Genomic DNA, 7,948 nt, shown 5'->3' on the forward strand with positions numbered 1-7,948 from the left:
GACATGGAAGCAGCCAGTGTGAAACAAATCTTTGTGGCCTGACCTTAAGGAATGCAGAGGAAGGGGAACGGGAGGCGTTTCTGCTGTATGCGGAGTAGATGTGAGCGCTCCCTCGGGTCCCTGCTCCGCCGCATCCCTGCGGGCAGCTGGAGGAGGGTTTGAGGGAGGATGAGAGCCCAGGGCAGCGTGCCCCGTTCGCACTGACCCAGCGCCGCGTTCCTTCTCGCTCGGGTGCCGTGAGCAGCAAGGCGCTCCGAGCGGGAAGTGGGCTCGGTGGGAAGGCCCCTCGGTGCCTGCGTGCTGCTGTCCTCGAGCTGGGTCCTGCTGGCGGCAGTGGCTGCGGGTCACTGCTGACGTGGGCGTCCAGCTCGGGCACGAAACGCGTGCGGCTCTGGGCTGCTCTTTGGGAGCTGCCCGGGTTCTGCGCCTCCTCGCTCGCTCTGCGGCTGCACTTTGCATCTTTGCCAGCTTATTGCCAGCTGCTCACTGTATTCTCGGTTGCCATTTAGGTTAAATCTGTGCAGATCAACTAACAAATCGAGAAGCAAGAATTATGTAACTCAAACAGCAATGAAAATGCATTTTATTTACTTCCATTTCATGATGTTAGCTATCGCTTTTGGTGTGGAGGGGGGTTTAAAGGCATAAGGAGCAGTTGGAAAACAGGCTCCTGCTGGCTCTAGTGCTTTTGAAAAAACCCTTTTCTGTCCCAAATTAAAGCTAAATTCCTCTTCTGTGGAAGGTGGAAGGCAAATCTCTCATTGATGTCACTGGGAAGAAGATCTGTAATTGTTCCCTTAATGTACAGTTGATCTTCCCGTGTCCCCAAGTCCTCTCCAAACTAAAGCAAGGCGCTACTCCAAACCACACTGTGGGCCTCTACGCTCAATATCCTGCACTCATCCTGGTCATGGACCTTCTGTTGGTATCAATGAGAGGTCAGTCCCCAGAATGACTGCAGAAAAGCACAAGAATCTGGAAGTGTCCACAAACAATCTACAATGCAGATAGAAAAGTCTTGTTTTACATATGCTGGCAAAAACTAAACAGCTTTCTATCTAGCTCCTACTCGAAGAAGTTTGATATCACTGAAGCTACAAGACAAGCTAACCTCCAAAGCTTATGAAATTATATTAAAATTTATATTTTCTCTGAGGAAATACCCCGAAGTCCTATTATCTTCAGGTAAACAAGTCAGTATTCCGTCTTCAACTTGTGGAATATCCAGTGCTTGTAGGCATCAACTGTGACCACTTGCCAGGCCTGCAAAACATTGATACAGAATACCAGAACAGTGCTTTACCTAGTGCTCTGTCAGCCCTGCACGGCAGCCTTCCCCCTCCCAACACAGAACCCCGATGTTTGCTCACAGGGGAGGAAAAGAGGGCTCTACGTTGACTGAACCTCTTATGTGGGGTTTTCCTTGCCCATTCCTGAGGCACAGCCTGACCACTCAAGGTTTGCATGCCAGTTGAGGAGGAAGGCTGGAATCCGCATCCTAGCGTGGCACTTGGTGGCTGCTCTCCGTTTGTGCTGGCCGAATCTTTCATTGATGCCCCCTGCACAGGTTAAATCTGAATCCTGAGTCCAGGAATCAAATCTGAAGTACAGATTCACCCAGGCACTTGGAGCAGGCTGACACAGTCTGGATGTCTGGTACGAGGCTGCAGCCGGAATGCAGCAGTTTCTCTGGACTTCTGCTGCTTCCGTTTCCATTAGAAATGCTGGCAGAAAGGGATTCTGCACCATGTGGCAACTCTTGCCCCTTCAGCTATGAGGAATTTAACTAGCAGATCCTCAGGGAGCTGCTAGGAATAAGCCTGGTCCCTAGGGCTGAAGCAACTGAAACCTGTGCAAAGGAGAGCCCCAGGTGAGGCAGAGATCCCCAAGGGCAAGCCTGTGGATTCCCACCTCCGTATCCTTATTCCGTATCCTCATCATTTAATGCAGACTGATAAGCTCTAGTAGCACAAGTGCCCATTTCACATGGGCACTTCATATGGGGTCTAAGAAAAACAAAATCTGCTTAGACTTCTGTGTGCTTTCCAAACACACGTTTAAAAGACTAGGTTGTTAAGTGATAAATTGTTTCAGGACAGTTGTAATCTCGCTGGGAAGACTTGAAACGATTTTCTTTGCTCAGCAAATTCATGCCAGATCAGCTGATTATTTTCCTCTTCCATATGAAAATGTTTATATAGGCCTTTTTGAATACTTTGAATTTGCAAATAGCTCATGAAGATCCATTTTACTTCCAAGAACTACTAGCTGCCTTACTCCAGACTCAGTAAGTATCTCAGCCCTTACAAAGCACTTTTATTTTTCTCCCCAGAAAAACCCCTCTCTATTCTTCCAGCTTGAGGGAATGTAAATTTATTTTACAGGAATTCAGAAATGCAGCTAATTGCTACCACCAGATGTCAGCAGCAATAAAGATGACTGACAGGGAGGCTGCAAATGCTTAGGAAATATAGGTCAATCAGAGACCAAGCAACTGATTTATGTTGATCCCTGAGATTCTTCACGTTAGTTTTGTGAGTTCATCAATAAACAAGGATTTTGGTTAAAACACTTAAGTTATTGGTCCTGGAGAAATCTAGAGCATGGCCAAATTCATGTTTATCTTTGTTTTCTTGTTTATAAAACAGGAAAAAAAGGTCCTTGGCGTAATCTGCACAGCTGTTAAGAACAGGGCCATTTCCCTTATGCTCGGAGGACAAGCCGCTTGCTTAAAAACCAACTTGTTCTGTTCAAAACCATAGCTAAAAATAAAAAAGCCGTTTTCCGGGTATCACGAACATGCTCCCTCCGACACAGAGCAGCCCAGGGGCTTTGGGGGCCAAGCTCCCAGCGGACCCACAGGCTGCCCAGACCCCCGCAGAGGGGTCTGTCCCCAGCACGTGCTGCCCTGGGCTGGGAACACCCCGGGGCAAATAAATGATCTCTCTTTTCTGTATAAATGGAATATTGCGCTTGTTTTAACTCCAGCTCAGTGCTGATAGCGCTGTGCAGCTGCGCTGGCTCTGCTGGCTTGGCAGGATTGCTCCAGGTTATGAAACGGGTGGCACAGGAAACCCAGCCAGGCTCCAGCCTGAAAACGTTTCCAAGCCTTAATGCATTGGGATTTTGGTTAACTTTTTAACAGGTATTTCCACACGCTTTAGTTTTATAAAGGAGAGGCATCTCTCTCGTATACGCTACTTCTAACGCTTTCTGTGTATCTAAGGATGAATTTATTTCCATGGGGGTTTTCCTCTTGTGTATTTAAAAACGTTTCTTCTCGTGATAAAATGCAGAGACCTTCTGGTGTGTTTTTGTGAGGGAGCCAAAAGGTGAAATATTTGAGGGAGTGCTTATGTTTTCTCATTCCGTATATTTAGCATGTGAAATTAAGCAAAGCAGTGAAACGTGTGTGAGGTTTCAGCAGTTTGGGCCATCTTGTGTAATGATGAAGTGCAGTGGCTGAGTGATGTCCAAGATAAAATATTTATTAAGTGTATTCCATGGAGAACAGCATAAGTCATTAGCCAGGGTTTTAAGGACTGTTACAATCATCCATTACATAGGAAGCTGCGTGTTTATTATGGCCAAAGCTTTCATGTTGGAAAACCTGTTTTCTAACTGGTTCCTTTTCTCTCCCAAAGTGGCAACTCGGTGTCCAGCATCAGCTGGTGAAACTGCACAACAGTCTTGACTGTAGTAGCTGCAAACCCGTTTACACCAGCAGGATTTGGGGCTGCAGTGGCTCCCCAAAGGCCCCACAGCTCAGAAAGCAGCGGTGATTTTTGTAGGCTGCATGCACATTTGCACGTGGAAATGGCAAAAATGTGCACAGGCCCCGGTCAGTTGTGTGCATGGGGCTTTGGGGCTAGAATGGAAAAGACTGGCTCCCTGATTTGTAATGCTCAGTTTAAGCTGTCACTGGTTTGCTGTGATGCTTGAAACTCCCAGCTTTACTGTAAAGATAAATAATCATCCTTGGTTAATGTAAGCCTGTCCCTCAGCCTTGCAAGGCCAGCGGTTTGGCTGCATGGCCACTGACTGCTGTTTAATGCTGCCCTCTAGAGGACATCTCTTAAATACAGATTTTAAAAGTAATTTTAGGCCAGGAGGGAAAATAAACTTTTATTTTTCCCTGCCCCCTAATTGGCAGGACACCCAGGGTGAATCTTTTGTGTTTTGAATGGCTCTTTGTAGAACAGAGGTGTCCAAATAGAAACTTTAACTTTCTGTCCCCCCCAGGTCTTTTATTTCTCCATGGCAATTCCATCATTTCTTTTTTTAAAATCTCATTTCTTTTTAATCTCATTTCTTTTTCTTAGTCCAGTTGTTACCCAGACAGTAAGTTTATGGTGTTGAACCAAATCTAGCTGTTACGAGCCAAGTTTCCACTTGAAACTGTAGAGAGCGGAAGTTTCAAATTATTTTCTTTGCAGACAACAGATTTATATGAAGAGGCTCAAAAATACTCGTCATAACAAATGCTAAAAATGTTGAAGAACCCTAGAACTGTTCCAAGCCACTTCTTGGGGATAAGTGCTGTAAGTATCCGGTCCAATTCTGAGGAGTGACGTTGGTTCCAACTTAGGCTATCCCAGCTAGAGTTGGTCCCAGTGTTGCATGTGCCTGAGGATGGAGTAAAACCTCAGTGCTTGCTCGAAGCCTGCAGTGAGATTTACTTGGTATTTGCTTTGTTTTGCTTGGTAGCCCAGCTAGGCTTCCAGTTGTGGAAGCCGAGAGGATTTCCCAAGTGAGAGGTGAATTGTTGGGAGAGCTTTTTGAGAGGCCTAAGACACTGGAGCTGCAGGGCAAGCAATGTGACGTGCTGCCCTTGGAGGTACTGACTGCAGCTCTGCAGAACTGCCTTTATGCAACAGCAGGCATTGCTTGCAATCTTTTGCAACAGCAATTTTAGAAAAGTTACTGCAGATAAAGAAGAGAGTAACATCTGGTCGCTATGCGTATGGTGTGACCAAGTCTTGGGGTTAGTTTTTGGAGTTGTTATTTTGGTGTTAGTTTTTGGAGTTGTTGCTTTTTGGAGTGTCCTGTATTTTAATGGTGTTCCTGGCCAGCTACCAGTGCAAAGTACAGTCTGAAATATTTCATAGCTCCATTTTGGGAGATCTGTTGCTCACTGTAGTAAGCCAGTAAATACAAATCTCAGACTATCTTCCTGAATTATAGTTTATTTTTGTAAGCTAAAAATGACCTCTGCTAGTGTTTGCATTGTGACTTTGCTATCTGTCTGTGGATGGTGAGGTGGCTAACAAAAAAGATGCCCAACTGTTGTATAAAGCGCCACTGATAAGTGAGGAAAACCTGTTTCTTGAAAACGAATAGCAGAAAGACTTAATAGTTTGTAGGCCTCTATAGTAGTGTAGAGACCCTGGGGAAAACCACAGGAACAATGGGAAACGTGAGTCCTGACTGCCCAGGAGGTGCCAGGATTGGCAACAGAGCCGAGTGGGAAGCACGTGAGTGTTTGTGGGTTTTCTGTGTCTTAAAATACAGTCACTCAGTTCTGGTAGGAGCTGCCTTGTCATTGCTTAGTTTAGTGGAGCGCTTGGCCAGCTGCTTGTGTGTGTCTGCGTGTGGTTTCGTCTATAATGCAGGTATTCATGAAAAGGAGGTTAAAATGGAGATGTCTCGCGCAACTGGAATGCATTTCTCAGCAAATGGCACTAATAGTGTTTGCTGCTTTTTTTTTTTTATGTGCTGTTAGATACGGAATTGTAAGATTGTGTGCTCAGCTTTTAAGAGGGTGTTTTACATGGTTTTGTGGAGTGGATGCCTATCAAATCTGTATTTCTGTAATTGATTTTTTAAAAAAGAAAATAGGTACCATTTTTGCAAAACGCTAAGCACCCATATTACCCACTGAATTTTCAAATCAGGCAAAGAGATAAAATGTCATTAGCTGGAAAGAGAATTGGAGTCATGGGGTGTTGGCTGGTTGGCCTCACAGATGGCATGAAGCTTTGTAGAAAAATTCATAACAAATTATTTGCAGTACTTTTTCACTATCTTAAAAAAAAAAGCAATGAGAAGATGGTTCAGCACAAAATATCTCAGGTGAAGCTGATCATCAAACCTGAAACAAAGGCACCTGCTCTGTTGTGTTCATTTACTTAGACACACCAATCTTTTAAAACTGGCCTACATTGTAGCATTGAGGCGTAATTCCTGAGGTTACAAATTCTGAAAAGCTCTAATTGCTGGTGTGTGCTTAAATTTTAAATGAAAATGTGATTTATTTAAACGGTTTAGGAAATTACATGCAATATGTGCGTTATCTGTCCTTATTTGTTTGAAGTTACGCTGATAAGGCTTGATCCTCTGCCACGTTATTAAGTGTCCCTTATTTATGTGAGTGTTGGCCTTACTTACTGACTGCTTGTAAGGGCTTGTGTGTGCAGTCTGCATGTCTTGCAATAGAAATAGTTTGTCTGAATGTACTTACATGGTGTTTTTATACAAAGCTGGCCTGAATTTCTGTTAAACGTATCACCTTAAAAATATAAAACATATATATATATATATAAAATACAAAATGTGTACTTAACACCTTTATTTGCAAAGTCATTGCAATTTTTAATCATGTATGTACCATGGAAGGTATTCTATTTACTCATTTTGGGCGGGGGGGAACAGCTGCTTTAAAAGTGAAGGCATTATTAACAGTATTACTTATGTATTGTTTAAATGTGTAAAAATTGTATTAATTAGTACTGCATCATTTATTCTTAAAGCTGTAATGGACATTGCATTTGCTTGAGACCTCTGAGACATACTTTCTTGAGCATTCATGGGTTATAAAAGTGAATACTAGATTTTTATAACAGTGGTCTCTCTGTACAGATTGCCTTTACAATTGTGTGAATATGTATAATGAATTCTGCATTTGTAACCCAGAACAAACTTTCCAAATTGTAAATGTTCAGGTTCGTATTATAAATAGCTAAATATCTTACTTGGACAGAGTTCAAATAAAACTATCCCTTTTAACTTCTTCTCTACTGTCTTCTGCTTCTTAAAAACTGACTTCTACGCAAACAGTAAGTTTTACTTCCTGAGTTCAACATTGTTTTAAAGTATGTGGTGATTTGGTTTTGGATCTTCGACATCACACAAACCTTAAATTTCTCCTGTGTTTATCAAGTAACTTGAACGAGAGTTAATTATCATTGACTTTGGTCAGCACCAGTCTGTCAAAGCATGTAATTGAGAAAGGCTTGTTCGTATTTTCTGGAGTGCTCTTAGAAGATGTTGTTAGTTTAAAATAATGTAAATATGTGTTTGGGGGAGGTGAATTTGCCTGCTTTTAGAAGGAAGCTTGCTAAGTTAATGAGCTCAGGTACAGGATAAGACACCTGCAGGGCTGGGTGCGCCCCAGGATGTCCCTCTCCTGGTTCTGTGTCTGTGTCCTCCTGTTTTCCTTAGTGCTTCCAGCCCTGAACAGGAGCCCTGTGCCTGCTGGAGAGGAACTGCTCTAACGGAGGCTGCTGCTCCTGCTCCTCTTTAATGCCAGCCCTAAGCGATGGAGTCGTCGCTCCCCTGCTCCTCTGTCACCGACCGGCACAGAGCGCCAGGTAAAGGGCTCGTTTAAACTCTCGCTTGCAGGGCGGCAGATGCATTGGACACTACTAGAGCTAAACACGCTGCCATCCTGAATTGTTTTCTGAGGTAAAAGAAACTTCCTGGGTTTATAAATAGCTCAAAAGAGCAGTTAGGGGTGCACGGGCAGGAAGGGCCTCGCCAGCGCTGTTACCTGTGAGGCACGGGGTCCCCGGGCGGGTGCCCGTGGCGCACGGCGCGCACTGCAGCCTGCTCAGGGGCTCTCCAGCCCCGCGGAGCGCGGGGGCCGCCGCCGGCGCGCGCTGTGTGCCCGGCCGCCGAGCTCGGGCTCGGGGAGCGCTCCCGGCTGGGTCGAGGCCCCGCTCGCTCGGGC

General features: G+C 44.7%; 1 protein-coding gene across 2 annotated transcripts in view; it reads right to left on the bottom strand.

Moving 5' to 3' along the window:
- Positions 1 to 648: 648 nt before the first annotated feature.
- The window catches only part of HNRNPAB (heterogeneous nuclear ribonucleoprotein A/B), a 21,633-nt gene continuing 14,333 nt past the window's right edge, over positions 649 to 7,948 (bottom strand). For both annotated transcript variants that reach the window (XM_026047705.1, XM_026047702.1), the window contains one exon: positions 649 to 1,263. The gene's annotated coding sequence lies outside the window, so the exon portion shown is untranslated. The remainder of the gene's footprint in view (positions 1,264 to 7,948) is intronic.

This window comes from Nothoprocta perdicaria, unplaced genomic scaffold (genome assembly GCF_003342845.1).
Source record: "Nothoprocta perdicaria isolate Ctin4 unplaced genomic scaffold, notPer1 scaffold_5, whole genome shotgun sequence".
NCBI classification, from domain to species: domain Eukaryota; kingdom Metazoa; phylum Chordata; class Aves; order Tinamiformes; family Tinamidae; genus Nothoprocta; species Nothoprocta perdicaria.